At 44.5% G+C, this 16,369-nt stretch overlaps 1 protein-coding gene across 4 annotated transcripts in view; it reads right to left on the reverse strand.

Annotated features, from left to right (window-relative positions):
* LOC146805876 (transmembrane protein 126A-like) overlaps window positions 1-15,864 on the reverse strand; it is a 126,975-nt gene extending 111,111 nt beyond the window's left edge. Inside the window, exon 1 of one of the 4 annotated variants that reach the window (XM_085623218.1) lies at window positions 15,638-15,864. The gene's annotated coding sequence lies outside the window, so the exon portion shown is untranslated. Of the gene's footprint in view, window positions 1-15,367; window positions 15,595-15,637 lie in introns of those variants that run through there. The other 3 variants (XM_085623219.1, XM_085623217.1, XM_085623220.1) reach the window with 3 other exon arrangements.
* Between the last annotated feature and the right edge of the window lie 505 nt (window positions 15,865-16,369).

Genomic DNA, 16,369 nt, shown 5'->3' on the forward strand with positions numbered 1-16,369 from the left:
CTGGAAGGGTGGCCGTCCTAAAGATGATAACGTTGCTGCGCCTCCTCTACTATTTCGGGACACTGCCAGTGTGGATCCCACGAGCGATGTTTAAGGACCTGGACTCCATGGTAACTTCCTTTCTTTGGGGCACGAGTAGACGGAGAGTTGCACTGGCATCACTGCGTCGCCCTACAGCAGAGGGGGGGGGAGGGGGACTAGTGGTGCCTGACCTTGAGAGCTATTACCTAGCTGCACAGCTATACTGGCTGATCCGATGGCTAGCGGCAGACCGCAATCCTGAAAGGGAGTACTGCCCGGATGCACCTGATACTGCCAACTTATCAAAAATCTTTTTACGAGTCTGCCGTACCGCGCCATCGGACTCTAATGCTGTCAAGGTGATAACGTGCTGTTGGTCCAGATACCCGAGGAAGGTGGGCGCTGTGGCTCCCTATTCTCCTGACATATCGCTGACAATGTTGCGGTATCTCCCCCAGGGAGAGCACTGGGCAGGGCAAGAGGACTGGGTAGAAGCGGGACTGAGAGACATGGGTGACCTGTGCAGAGACTCCGCACTCTTACCCTTTGAGGACCTGCAGGTTACATTTGACCTCCCTGGGGGTCACTTCCTGAAGCACAGGACCTTGACTCGCAAGATTAGGGAACATTGGAGGGGTGGAGGAACGGAGCTGCGAGCATTGGCGGGGTGCAGATATGTGGCGCTCTCAGCGGGTAAAATTAAAACGGTGTCCTGCCTATACAAGGCCATACAGACATGCGCGGAGGCCTTTGGACCGCTTAAAGCTCCAATGGGAAGAGGACCTAGGTAAGCAAATACCAGAAAAGGACTGGGAAAAAATTCTAGAGCGCGTACCAAAAGCATCCAGGAACGCACGTTTTAAATTGTTTAACTATTATGTCTTGCATAGAGCCTATTTAATGCCGGCCCGCATTAGGAAGTACTTTGGTGTGGAAGCAGCAGCCTGCCCGAGATGTGGGGAGAGGGAGGCACACATACTCCACATGTTTTGGGACTGCCCCCTACTGCAGACTTTCTGGGGAGACATACAACAGGTTATAGGCGACTTGATTGATAAGGAGCTACCACAATCACCAGAGCACTTCCTCTTGGGACGGTTCCCACATACGCCCAAGAATAAGGTGACGGGGAAGTTTCAGGACCTTGCTTACGTCCTGGCCAAGTGGGAGATAGCTAGGAACTGGAAGGCCCCAAGAGGCCCACTGACCACCACCTGGAGAAGAGAATTAGACAAGTGGGCGGGTGCAGAAAGCAGGCTACTGTTTAGGGAAGCCAGTCGGGGGATTGGCAAGATGGACAGGGCAAAAGCCTGGGAAACACTAGTGAATGAACTGATAGCCTCTGGACAGGATGACACGGAAGAGGGAGGCTCCCCTAGAGCAGCTGACGCGGCCCAAGGCAATGGCTTAGGTGAACACCACATTTAACACACAATCCCGGCTACCACCCTGCACGGCCGCTGAGCCCCACATCTTTATGCAGCCACTAGACACCTACACCAAGAACCCATTTAGTCATTACAATACCCGTCATATTCTCTGACTCATTCATGCACACAACCACATAGCCACACATTCAACAAACTCACCAATTAATATCAAAGCACTTTGACTAATAAAATGCCAAATCTATTGGATTTGCCAGTGCTTTTTAATTCATAAGACTCTGGAGGACAGCTAAAGCTGCTCTTAGTGAGACCTAAAAATAACATGCCCAATCTCTCAAATTGAATATATAAATTAAAATTATAATCACCCATTCAACCTTAGAATGTACGCAGCCCTGCCAAGTACCACGCATCATGCGTTAGACTAACGCATTTCAGTGTGGTGGTCCGCATCACCGCACTGAAATGCGAAGTCACACATATTTGCGCCTCCTCATGTGCCTGTCAAGCACTGTGGCCCAAGCGTTGGCTGCTAATAATACCACCATTTGCTGGAGTCGAATGGCAGTCAGTGCGCATTGCTCAGCAGACTTGGGGGCTGGTTGAGCTGCTTGCTAGTATGTAACACTCTAGATTAAATCACTACGCGGCACGGCATAATGATGAGATACTGATTGCCAATGGCTAGTACCGAGACATTTAGGCAGTGAGGTCAGGTGTGTGAGTTTCCACGAGACTCATAGTTATAGGCAAGTGCGTGGGACAGGTCCGTAGGCTGTCGCCCACCTGTGGCCTGAGCAGGCAGCAGTTGAATTTCAGATTAGTGGCTCTGGTGCCTTCACGGAGCTAGCCTAGCTGTGGTAATGGGTGACCGACCCTACCCTGCCAGGCTCGGCTGCGGCTCACTAAACACGTACTGCAGCAGCCGTTTGCAGCTCAGCTGAGCTGAGCCAGTCACCAGGCACAGAGAGAGGCTGCTCTCGCTGGCCGTTGGCTGTCGCTGCAAAAGTAAGTGTGCCTAGAGCGAGGGGCATAAAATAATTTGCTGGTGCGCTGGTGGTGTAATGCTTTAAATTACAAAGTGCCTGCACAAAACATAATCCGCACTCGCAGCCATACACACTTGACTTACACATTTTAGCCTGACTTGCACAGACTGCAGTGCTGCACTAGCTACTAACAGTCTTACACAGACTGTCAACACAGTCGACCTCTAGGGCGGTGCAGGACGTGCATAATCTGCACGAGGTATCCAGAGCCTGCCCTGCATGATGAAAGGAGTGGTGGTCTGAGGGAGCGTAAATTTAAAAAGTCAAAACAAAACCTTTTCTTCATTCAAATTGTACCATCTGTGTCCAAAGCCAGCATCAGCCAGGTGTCTGCAGACAGAGTGTGGCTTTTTATTACACATAATAATTTTCAGACTAAGACAACAAGCATTGGCATAGCCAATAGGTCTCGCCTTTGGGACCTTATCCTGGGTGCCAGAACATTTACTCTTCTTTATTGTGTAAAGTCCAGAACAGCGTTGTGTGAGCAGCCGTCACGTTTGGCAAAACAACATAAACCCGAATTAAAGTATGAAGTGTTTTGTTAAACTTCATAAAGCACGCTTGTGCAAATAGTTACATCCTGAGGAGCCGTAGTAGAACAGTTTTGTTTGTACTAATGTAAGTATTCAGAAAACTGAGGCCACCAGTGCACTCACTTAGCAGACAGTCACAAGTCTTTCTTGTGCAGGAAGACACGGATGCTAGACCCAAGTTGTGTGATTTACCGAGAGTACCTAGATCGAGTGGAATAGGTGAGAATTACCTATATTGCTTTTGGAATAAAAGGTGCATAACTTATTTTTTCACATGAGTTCAGGTTGGCAACGTTCGGTTGCTTGTTGTGTAGATTACTGACGGAGAAGTAGGTTTTGCCTCTCCACATATGCCCGGAGAAATAACTCCAGCGTTTGCAGATATACATTAGTGGTAGAACATCTAGCAAGGGAGGAGCAGAACAGACTATGACAAGTTACAGTTTGTCATGTCAAATGAGAGTCTGTGTGAGTGGTGCAGATAGACCAGCGTCAGCGCTTGGGAGCGGTGAGGAGGTTGTTGCAAAGTAGCTGTGAGCAGCTGTTACAAAGAACGTGTTTGCAGGAAGATACAGATTGGAAAGCTCACCGTGTGTGGTTTCCGAATTTTTCTCGGTTGTGTGTGGTCATCATAACCCGCTCATACACAGTGACAGAGCATTTGTGTGCAAGCAGTGTCACACGGTCACAGCTATTGTATGTTCGCACTGTCTGTGCACTCGTGCAGGCAATCATAAAGCGTTCATAAGCGTGCACAAGAAGCCAGTGAAGCTGCGCGCGCAGACACCCACGGAGCTAACAGCTAATCTGCAGCCAGGAACAGGGAGGAAGCTGCAGTGAGAGGCAGAGTGGCCAGTCATAAAGCAGCAAATAGCAGTTTTGTGCACGGAGTCACCGAGCAGTCAGAACGAAGACACTGCCAAAGCACGCATATAAGCTCCATCACACGGGAGTCAATCACTCAAACAACAGTCATGGGTATTTAATCGCAGAGCAGTCAGTTACAAAGCCGAGTAGGTAGAGCCGTGGAGCAGCGGTGGGTGTGCAGGCAGATAAAGAGCAGGCGCTTAAAGGTCTCAACCCCCACTGCCCATCAGGCTGTACCCATTCCCAAACAGCCTAGAAATTAAAAAACGAGGAATGCAGCTGCCACCGAAGTCTAGAGTTCAACGAGGAATGCAGCTGTGCCAGAAAAAGAAACAAGAAGACCGCGATAAAGACAAGACCGGGAGTGGTGTGCGCACACTGCAAGGAATTTAAGGAATGTAGCTTCCACACTGCACGCCGCTGCTGGCTCCCGCAAGCAAAACGCTGTGGGAGTGAACATTTGCAAAAGAGATGGGACATGCGCCCGCCTTTAGCCATTTGCAGACTTCCATTTCAAATTGACACAGCCAACAGCCAACCAAATGCGTGGGGGTGGGGGGGGGGGGGGGGGGGGGGGGAAGGGAATCAGACCCACACAGAAAAGTTTAGAGTGATTACATGAAGCCTCCCATAGAGGAGCGCATGCGCACTGCGCTAGGCTCGACCTACAAATATCAGTGAGACAGTACAAGCCAAGTGTTAACCTACAAATGTGCTTTTTATTGCAAGGTATGCGATCAGCTGCCTGCCGCTGAGTGTTTAATGGCTCAGACTGACTAACATCGGACACAACGAGGATGCCTATTGTAAAATGTACTAAATACTGTGTGACACCCAGCCTCCCATGCTGAGGCACTGGCAATCACCGTCTTCTGGTAGGAGGCCTGAACCTGCCCGGCTGGAAGCAGATTTTATATGCCCAGCTCTCCACATGTTGGAGGGACGGCACTTCTCTGGCCCCCCCACACCTGACCTAGAAAACAATCTGCCCACTCGTGATGGTGCAAGCGGGCAGAGGCCCATTTGTCTAGTCCTCTCAGGGTCAGTGCACAGTGACTGGACTCCGTTCGGTCAGCAGTCTGACTCCTCTGCGTCAGCCCAGAGACCCTTTGCCTGCAGCAGTTCACCAGCAGCAAGACTGAGGCCACTAAGCTGTGTGAACTGGACTGATGCATGATTTGCGGCAACGTACGGTGGATGCCAAAGCAGCATAGCAAACCACTGGTAAGTAGGGTGCCACCTTTTCAAAAAATATACCTGCAATTTGTTCACCTAGTTTTCAGAGTCAAACATGATATACAATGTTATAAAGACTGTCTTTATAAAGTGTATTCTGTCTGTTTACTATAATTGGCAGCCAGTGATCATTAAGTTGGCAGCTCCAGAACATTGTACAGTGCTTTCTTCTTCTTGTTTTTACTGTTAAAGATATGAACTAAGGAGCAAAGAATACCAACTTTAGGTGCTTTTCACAATGTTTGCAAAGGCAATAAAATACTCCTCATGCCAATAAAAAAAGACAACCAGGTGTAACTCTACTGGTAAGTGGCCAATTCAGGAGGGCATACCCGTGAACTGCTGCAGTTAATAAAGGCAATAATCCACAGAGGTCAGTCCAGCCCTGGTCAAACACAGGTGTTTATTACTGGGAGGATTGAGAATGTGCAGACTGAGAAGAATTTGCTACAGCATTTGAGCCGGACCAGGCCTGGTTGTCCCTTATTATTATGATTATTATTATTAAGGCCTTAAGCTATTTATGAGGCGACATTTGTGTAAGAAGGCAACTTTGAGAGTCACATGGAACTGGAGAGGAGATACACTGTTTGTGCTGTTTCGTTCTGGTGCTTCTCAGCACAGGTTGATCCGTTTATGCAGAGGGAGGTTGAGGCAAGTGGTTCTGCTTAAGTCCACCCTTGGGAGATCTATCCTGTTTTTGTGGTCGGTGAGGCTCATTTGCAGGCAGTATGGCCTCTCCCATCCTGTTTTTGTACAGTCAGGTGCCACAGTGCACTTCCATTTCTGGTGCTTTGCAGCAGTTGTAAGATCTTAGAGTTCCTTGTTACTCAAATAGGTGTAATTTCTGATATTTACATTTTGCTGTCTTGAGAGAAAGTGTCATTCATAGTCGTTGAAATGTCACTCGTACTTACATTGAAATTATGAAAATGTCACTCATAGCAATCTGAAACCTAGGCAGCTATGTGTACGAGAATAAGTAAATTCACAAATATTCATATGCATCAAACCGATATTAATGGCTGTCCTTTCTATGCAGTGTACGCTCTGCATCTCCAGTTTCATGTGCTCATGACTAAACACACCTGCACTGCTATAAGCGACTACATTAAATGACCATGATGAGTCACTTGAGTTGCTCAGGTCATCTGCCTTGCCCACTAAGCAAGCATTTCATTTTTTATCGCAGACATATAAATAGCACCATATTGCTATTAGCGTGGATTTGCAGCGCTGTGGGGTGCAGATACCTTCCCTGCCAGGTCTCAATGATTTCGTCACAGACCAGTGTGTATTAGTTTTGAGTAGGAATTTGGTGGAGGTGAATATTTCGTGAATAAATTTGGCTCTAGCCAGATTATGTCCTTACCAGTGTCATTCATGGTTGCACATGAGATTTGCACTTTATTAGCATAGTTTAAAAGCAAGGCAAGGTCTATGATAATGGTGGACAGAAATCAAGTGCATGCAATAAAATGTCTCTTGGTGCAACAATAATATGTGGTATTATTACTCAACCACATACTGCTTGTTCTACCGACCTAACAATGATGAATGCCTGGGTCGACTTATGGGAATTTCAAACTGTAACCTTCCGTTTCCACACAGACCTCAATGGGCAATCAGGTCATTTAAGGCTGACTACCAATACCTTTATGAAAATCCTAATTTTAAGGTTTTCGAAACAGATGAACGATGCAAACAGGCACTGGCAAAGTCAACACTTCTGTGTATTTTTGTTAAGGGAAGTGTATGGTAATAGCTGGGCGACTTTGTGTGTGTTCCCCCAGCTGTCATAGAGAGGCTGATAATGAAGAAACATCGCAGGAAACACCAATATGGGAACTGGGAGAAGGTCTCACTTTAGAGTACAGAAAGCATTTGCAGAGTCAAGCTGAACCCTCAATAAAAAGTATTATGTAAAGGAGTCAGAAAATGAAGTTTGTGTTGAAAGGGATTAACTTAAACGGCAGACACTGCAAATTATTATACAGTAAATACTTTTCAGAAAGGGACAGTATTTTGGTTGCATCTGTAAGAAAGCCTACACGCACGAACATCTTTACTTTGTGAACAAAAAAATCTGTATTTCCAGCATACGCTCATGACAGCAAAGTGAGCAAATAAATGAATAAAGGTGATTAATGAATAGTACCGGACCTTTATGAGAGGCTAAGGCATTAAAACAAAAAAATACGACCAAAACTATAAAAGTCATAAAACAGCAATTACAACGCCGTCACATTTAGGAAGAGCCATCCAAGCAAAGTCAAACAATGAAAACACATGACATCCAGTGGGTGAAGGGGCTTGACGCTCTGGTGGATCTTGGCTCAGTCCTAGGACTCTTTTCCAGCCAGACCTTCTGAATAAATAAACGTATCAGTCACAGCAAGCTCCATTTATCGGGTCTGGCGCACACCTCTGACAGACTCACATGCGCTGCTCTATGGGAGGCTTCTTGTAAGCACTACAAACTTCCTTGAGACTTTTCCGTGTGGGTCTGGCAACTCCCACACATTCCATTGGCCTTTGCGTGTGGCTTTTAATAATGAAAGCATGCAAATGGCCAAAGACGGGTGCATGTCCTGCCTTTTCTCTAAACGTTCAGTCCCATGGCGTTTGGGTCTTGGGAGCGAGCAGCAGCGCGCAGGATGGCAGCTGCATTCCTCCCTTGTTGTTGTAGATCATGTTACTAATTAACACAGCGCGATCGCTTTCACTTTCGGGGCGCGCTTGTTTATTTTATCTGTCTCTCCCCTCCACATGTGTTGTATTTTTTTCTTTGTCTTTCCCCACCCCCCTCCGAGATCTCAGTTTATTTATTCTTAAGTGATCCAGCCCACGCCGAGGCTGGAACCCTGTTCTCCATCTCTAAAGTCAGGAGCGTTATATGCCGAGCCACCTCCTCGCTTCGAATCTCTGCGCCGTTTGTTTCAGTTGGTTTCAGATGCTACATGTACCGTGTTTTTTTTCATTATATATGCTGTACAACTTGTAAAACGTGAAGGACTAAGCAAAACCCATCATAAGTGGTTTTTCGGAAGCAGTAGACGTTCGCATTGCACATTTTCTATGTCAGACAGAAAATGCTGCATCACGTAGCGCCCATAAATATCAACCTGCTTTAACTAGTTTCTTCAGTCTGCACTACCTATTATGTTTGCACTTGATTGTGTTGTGTGCGTGTCTCTAATGAATGTCTTCCTGCCCCAGGATTAAAGAAGCACATTTGTTAAATGTATTGGTCAGTAAATCTGAGGGTCCTGGAAAACCACGGGCTCTTGATAGGGAAACTGCGTTTGCACTTCATTATACCACGCCTCGCAGACATCTCTCACACACAAAAAAAAAATAACAAATTCCCAACCCCCACCTAGCACTACGATAAATCCCTCCATCCACTAGTCCCTAAACCAGAAACAGACAAACTTCTGTAACGTTACTCACACCCCTGGGGTCTGTGTGCGTTTTTTTTTTTTTTTTTTCCACACCAGCGCTCCCAGGCTCTTCCTCCTCCCCCCACTCCTAAGGTTCAGCTGCGTCCTTCCAGGCTCAAACTCAAGCTGTGCAGGAAGATTAACCCTTTCAGGCTGCTACTTTTTCTGCACCAACTCGGACTGTGCTTTAGTAGAAGCTTCATCTTCTAGCTGCAGAAATGTAATGCAGTAAGCACACTTCGACATTTTATTTTGCAGGAATGTTTCTCTTAGAAGTAGTCATTTAACTTTAGAGGTACCTTTTAAGCAGTGTGAATTTCCATGCGTCTTTTGTTATTTGGAAGTATCATTTCAAAATGAGTGTGTTGAGAAACGTTTTTTTTTTGGTGGGGAGGGGTGGGGGTAAAGTTAAGGTAAACAGTGTGCACTGTGAACCAGTTACATTGTGCTTAATATTTGATTTTATGAAAAAATTCACACCTGTACACACGCTTATTTATTAATAAAGAAGCTTTAAAAAACAGGATATTCAGAAATGTCGGCAGGGCGCTACATTTTTCATGATGTGGCCAAAGTTATTTGTTCAATTATCAGAAGTGGGGAGAACAACGCACGTAACAGGAAGACATACAGTGGAAAACATTGCTCCTGTAACGTGTTTGCATATTGGACGTCCCTGTATAATAATTCTTGCTAGAGCCTATTATCTGTAAAAATAGTTTTTAGCACAATTACTGTGTTCGTTTACAGAAAATGCACAAAGCCCTTCCTTTCAAGTTCATGTTACACAAATTTGCGAAAAATGTAACATTTACAAACTATACAGTAAGCATTATTATAAGGACCTCGACTGTGGCACGAGGCCAAACAACTAGTAACCCAGCTTCCCCATACCACTAATATTTTCGATTGTTAAGGTCTTTAAAAATGCCCATATCAGATCGAAGCATACACTTTGTTTAAAACATTAAAGGGCCTTTTCTAAAGCAAATAAGACTAAAGTGGGAAATTATAACACAGGGAACCAGGTTACAATCATTACTTCACAATAGCAGGATGTTTAGCTGAATACATCACTTTTCTCTCTGGTTACCTAAAAATATGTTACATTGTTACCGACGATGTCATTTCAATATTGGCGTCAACAGCACATATAGTGCTCGTGCGCAAATCACACAGTTTAAGCCACATTTACTGTTAAGACTTCACGAGCTATGAAACTATAATATAAAACCTCTTACCACGTAAAAAAAACAAAAAAACAGTTTCTAACAGTATGCAGGAATACCTAATTTTTATTACCTTGTATATTACTCCATGCTGTTACAAGCTTTTTTTCTATTGGAATAGATTTTATATTACAGTTTAATAGTCCCTAAAGTCTTCACAGTTAATATGGCTTAAACTGTGTGATTTACCCAAAATTACTATATGCCAGTGCGACGCCAAGACTTAAATGACTGTCAGCAACAACGTAACACATTTCCCCTTTTTAGGTATATGGATAGAAAACTGACATGGACATAATAACAGGATGTTAAGCTGAGATCGTTATTCTAAACTGGTTTCCAAAGTTCTTTCAACAACATAAACCTCTTAAGGGGTTGTCCATTCTAGTTCAACACCCACTCACGCCGTTATTTTTTCAACGTGATGGGCATTGGTCTCTAAGGGAGCAACATAAACCGCTTTAGCACCAAGATATAAAGTGCTCTATTCATCACTGCGATATCAAGCGATTTTCAACTCTCTACGGTAATCATATGACGACACTTTGCATCATTTTATTTATTTATTTATCCTCCAGATAGTATAAACCGCTCTTTAACAGCGCCATGACGTTTTTTTCCTGCATCTGCCGGTATTTTACCTACGAGTATTCCTCAGATGGATTCCCTTCTTCCACCAACAAGCATAAACCATTTTATCACAGCTGTGTGAAGTATTTTTCTGTTCTCTGTCTCCTGAACATGGCATTGCTCTGTCTTTTATTCCGCGGATAGATAACCCCACTCCACTTAGCTCCATAAACTGCTCCATCACCGCGAGGAAGAGTGGTTTATAGTCTCTACGGTCTCTGGCATCCATTGTGGGGTTGTATTTGATCATTAATTGCGCTGGAGGCTGACACTCTCCGCTCAGAGAAGCATAGACCGCTTCATCGCCGCGAGATGGAGTGATTAAAGAGCTTAAAAACATTAACAAAGCTACTAGCTGTGGCTAAACACTTATAAGATCCCAAAGGCGAGACCTATTGGCTGTGCCAATGCTTATTAATTTTTGCTTTCTGCCTGTGGTTTTAAATATCGTGCTCACCCTACAGGAGTTTGTTTAGTACTGCTAAATAACTAACTTCCATAAGCCGCCAGTGTGAGTGGCAAAGCGAGCAAAGTTGCTAGTTAGTGAAACTAGGGAGGAGACTCTTTAAACCTGTGCACGACACTGTTGTCAACATTTTATTTAAAAATAAGAAACTTACTGAGGGCACCTACCGATATGCCAACCCTTCAGAATCGGCTGGGAGGTTCGGGTCGCTTGCCTTAATTGCCTCCAACTTCGTTGTTCTACTCCTACTGCACCAGAAGAGGTAACGTTGCTCCCAGACGACGTTACCCAGCCTCTAAGAGCCATAAACAAGACCGTCCCACTCATTGCAAAAAACCAAGGGGCATATTAACAAGGCGGCGATATGAAATTATCGCCGCTTTTGCGTCCGTTTTCGGGCGAAAAGCGGCGATAATTTCATTGCGTTATCAGCAAAGACACGCTATCGCGTGTCTTGCTGACTTAGCGCCTGTTTCCAGCACGCCGCCGATCGCATCGCTAATGAGATGCAAAGGAGGCGTACCTGACAAAACTCCCTTGGGAAAATATCGCGAAGGCAGCTTCGCGATATTACCAAGGGAGGGTAGCGATTTTTAAAATCGCGTTAAGTATGCCTTAACGCAGGAATTTAACGTCTGTTAAATTCCTGACTAAGGCATACTTAACATGGGGGGTGGATTTTGTGGCTAAGACCACAGGCCCTATCATCTAGGATATCGCCGTTTTCCACCATGGAAAACGGCGATATCCACACTATCTCTGGAATTTTTATCGCCTCGGCGATGCGTGTTGGCGATAAATTCCAGAGATAGCCGGCGATAAATATGCAAGCGCTAAGCGCGCTTTGCGATATTTATCGCCGGACCTTGATAATATGCCCCCAAAAGAGTCTCCATTGCTGCATCGGGAGACAACAGTGCTCTGCATAATGTTTGCCAGCCGCATTGAACATAAACTGACTGAGCCAAGTAGGTGCCTTTATATTAGTAAATATTATACCAGAAGCAAAATTCGTTATTCATGCCTCGGTATACTGGCCATTAATCACTGTGAGCTCCCTCAAATGCATTTAATGTGCCTTCTAAACACAACGCGTTGCCCAAGACAGGGGTATTTTTAAAATAAACTAACAGGAAGGATTGCCGTTTTGCTTTTATTTTTTTTACCAACATGGAATGCACTTTTAGGAAGCATTTTCAATGGTACTTAATACGCAAAACAAAAAAAACTTTCCTGTTTATTTACAAAAATCACCTCCCGTAAAGTGATGTGTTCTGTTCAAAATCAGCTATTCCTTCCCTCGTTATATCGGCCATCAATCACAGCGAGCCCCTGATAATGATTCCATGTGCTTTCTAAACACAACAGGTTCACCGGACAGCAGGATTTAACAACAAGTATTTGCAATAGAATCGGTCTCGCATTTGAGAAAGTCAGAGCTCTTGGTGTTGAACAGGACACTATTTTTTACTTTTGTTTTTTATTTGCAGTGGAACGATCATATTTGCATAGTGCTATTGTCATTCGTATGACCCTGCGGCACTGGAGAATCAGAAAATGAGAAATAAGCTATGAGGGAGGGGAGACGAGTAAAATGCTGCCCGATTAAAAAAAAAAAAAAAGAAGTAACAGCATCCTGGAAAAAACAAAAAATGATAGGGAATGCAAGATTAAGTAAAGCGTGTGAAATGTAAGCAGGAACAACATGGTTACCTTAGCGCTTTTACACTTATTATTCCGAAATAAATAAGTGTTTTTGCCTGAAAAGTTAAGGACTTGACTACAGGGCTGCCTAGGCTCAATCTAAAAAGAATAAAAAAAACCTTTTTTTAGGCCTAGATCCTACTGCTCTTCTACCGCTAGATCAGTCTCTCTTACAGATACATCCGGGCTGCCTCATATGAAGCAGCTGTGAGTTGTATAACTGCTATTTGCTTGATTGGTTCATTGGCAAACTTGAGCAGGCCATGGAAAGTCACCCAAGAGTACTCTTCCCTGGTGTTCAGTCACAACTAGAGGGAAGGAAAACCTCATTACATTTACAACCCAGACATTGCTACTCTCAGAGGCAGGCCTGAAAGCTGCAGGCTTTATGGGGGTCCCTTGGAGCAGTAAGCAGGTAAAAGGATGATTTTAATTTTAAAATGCTAGCACGGCATCCATCAGCGGGCACTTTCCTAGGGTGCAGGGCGTGGCCAAATGCGCCTGATAGAAACAGGAGAACCGTAGCATTATGGTTAACAAACAGTACTGCCGACTTAGGGACTGGGGAACCGAGTTTGAGTGTCAGCGTGGACTGTACAAAAAATGCTGATAGTAAAAAAAAAAAAAAAAAATTAACTCTTAAGAAATATAATTGAACAATGGTTGAAATATGTACAATTACAAGATCGGTGCCCAAAACATGCAGGAGCAAAAGAAAATAAGCGGGATGGAGAAGACTACGGAACAGGCGCCCTCTGAATTCGTACGATGAGATGCAAATGTAACAAATTCACTACATCACATCCCATGAGACGGTTATGTGATCCATGCTGAAAGCATCCAAACCGCTTCAATCAATCAATACAGGCTAAATTTTTCAACTACAAGTGGTGCTTCTGGACGCCAATGCTCATCTATGGCATTGTCCTGATGGGTCGCTGCACAGTTAGTTATATGCTTCAAACTAGAGCATTCTAAACAAGAAACTTAAGAGATGCAATTGCAGTACTGCCAAGAATGTTACCTCGCCACGTTACAATGAATGATGACAGTATATGCCTTCTACTGTGCATAGCCACAAACTGGATTACGGTTAACATTTGCGGAATACCCAACTAAATGGTGCTAACTGTTCTGCCTGATGAGGATGAAAGCCTAGATGACCCTCCACAGCTGCACATTTCTGACAGCTGTTTATACAAAAAATATAAAGCAGTAGGCTCAACCCAGTGATAATACATACAAGAAGAGGGACTACGAGCACTATACAATGAAGACAGACACCAAATCCTGCACGCAAGATGAACAAATAATACATGAACAAATACACCAAACCATGCTTGCAAGAATAAAGGTACCAAATTATGCACAAATGAAGAAAGACACCAACCCTGCATGAACAATAGAAGACACCAATGTAGCAAAATGTGTTTATGTACGCTAGAATTTTCCAAAATAATTTCTAATGGAAAAAAGTGTAATCAGTTTCAATAATATTTTGGTAAACAACCATTGCCAAAAATGTGAACATCCAAAGGACTTTAACTTTGATGTAAAAAATGCATGATCAAATAAACTATTGTTGCCATTTCTATTGTGCCTTTAAAGCAGCACTGCATTACTGTTATTTGCATAAGTAAAATGATAGAAGACAACAACCATAAAGTTCTCAGACTGGCGCTGCCCCATAAGGCGCAGCCCAGTCTAGAATTAAATGAGGATACCTCTACAGATACAAAGCAAGACTAAATGAGCATGTACTATTTTGGACTTCACCAGCGAGATGTAATTGAGTTTCAGGAAAGAACACTCAAGCAATATATGCAAGCAAATATGAAGGAAAAGATCTTTGTTGTTGCACAACTCAATTGTACTCATTTTATTGACCTTGAAAGGACGAAGGGCTGAGTGAACCCACAGGGATTCCTCGAAAGGATGAATGGCAGAGTGAACTCGCAGGGAGTTGAATTATTGACCATGAGGTCAAACAATGACTGTTGAAGTCCACCGAGTCACCAGACATGGCTCCTGAGTAACATGGCCTAACTTAGTTTGCTTTACAAACAATGTAACCACCACCATCTCCTAATACTGTTGTTTCTGCAACAGGTTATGCTGGAGATTGAGATACAGTATTGAAATAACCAGTTTGGATAGCACCCAGGCTCGTATCCTTTGAGGAGGGAATGGAATAAAAAAAAAACTCTTCACTAGGTGCTCATTATGCGGATATGGAAGGCTCCCCCACTACCATAATCTCTGCTTTTCCATTTTGATCAATTCGCCTCAACCAAGCTTCTTTTGCTAATAGCCAGTGGATATTTCTACAAACCTTAAATTCCTTTATTTCTTTCCCAGCAACAAAAGGGACGGGTCTTTTTAAAGCAGCCAGTCCACTTATCAAATACAAGAAAGAACAATGCTTTGAGACATGGTATGTGAAAGTGCGCCTTGTGCATGTGTAACTCACCCATCCAAAACAAACATTGATGTGTCACTGCCCCATTTAACATAGCCTGTGAAATAATTGGTAGCACATAGTCAAAACTGTACAGAGAACAGAAATTACGATACATGTACACAAAAAAATATCAAAAGACATAATGCAGCGCAGAATTAACACTATTAGTAGGATCTGGTATTACCACTATATGTCAGTGAGCCAAGACCCTTGGAGAACATACAGAAGCCCAGATTTAGAGGGCTAGCACACCAGCTCAACAGACATATGTGAAGACGTATGCTGTACCACTTTATTTCTCTTGGAGTACACCGCTACCCGCGCAAATAACACTCACTGCAAAGTCCCCTTTATTATTTTCAAATAATAGACTTTTGAACCATGCCGCTTGTTGCTGCGCTCCTTATCCCTTGGGTCAGTTCTTCCGCTGCGCCGCAGTTGTCATTACCCGCGCTGTACCTGCTCCTGTGCCACCCTACGCAAACGCATCCACTGGCCTCTCACTACCAATGTCAACCATACTATTCAAATAGATTTCCAAGGGGTTTGAACGCCCCGGAAGAAGAATCTCAACACACATTCAAGACAAACCCGGAAGTGAACTCACGCATATGGTGAGCTTCAGTACTCCGCAGTTGTAGTCTCTGCAGTAACCCGGCTAGCTGGCTGCATTCGATGCACCGATATGCCCCAATGTGCACCTCGTTTAGGGAGTGGTACCCCTTCCCGTACCAGAACGGTTACAGTATAGTGGGGAACAGCGTTAAATGGTTGATACAGAACAGAATTCAAGCACCGGCCGTCACCCTTGAACTGTCATCCACTTCCTGTTCCGTGCTTCTTAGTCAGAGAAAAAGAAAGAGGACAAATGAAGACATTGTTGAACATCCGAAATTAATGCCTTGCTTTATTGTATGCACATTTTAAACGCCTACAGCTGGTTTTCAGCAGAATCACTTGGCTACTATCGGCGAAAACGCCCCCTGCACGAATCACTGCAGCTTCCACATCGGGGGAGACAAGTGTTGCACAGCTGCTGCAAGGGCTAAAATGCGCTGGCAGGCAAAAGCATTTTCTGTTTCTATTTTTAAACATTAAAAGCAGCGTCTCGTCATGCTTCACGTTAGGTACAACCCAGAGAAATGGCGGGGCGGGGATCGGGCAGGATACGGGGTCGCACAGTCGCCCCTCTGTGCTTGGCTTGTGGCGTCAAGTTCCCCCTGCCTCTCGCAGATATGCTGGGATGGGTGCATTTGACTGTGGAAGGGGGGGGGGGAGGCTTAGCGAAGGCACCCCCACCTGGTCGCCCCACCCGGATCCCACAAACTTAGACCACACC

Source organism: Triturus cristatus, chromosome 8 (assembly GCF_964204655.1).
Source record: "Triturus cristatus chromosome 8, aTriCri1.1, whole genome shotgun sequence".
In the NCBI taxonomy this organism is placed as follows: Eukaryota; Metazoa; Chordata; class Amphibia; order Caudata; family Salamandridae; genus Triturus; species Triturus cristatus.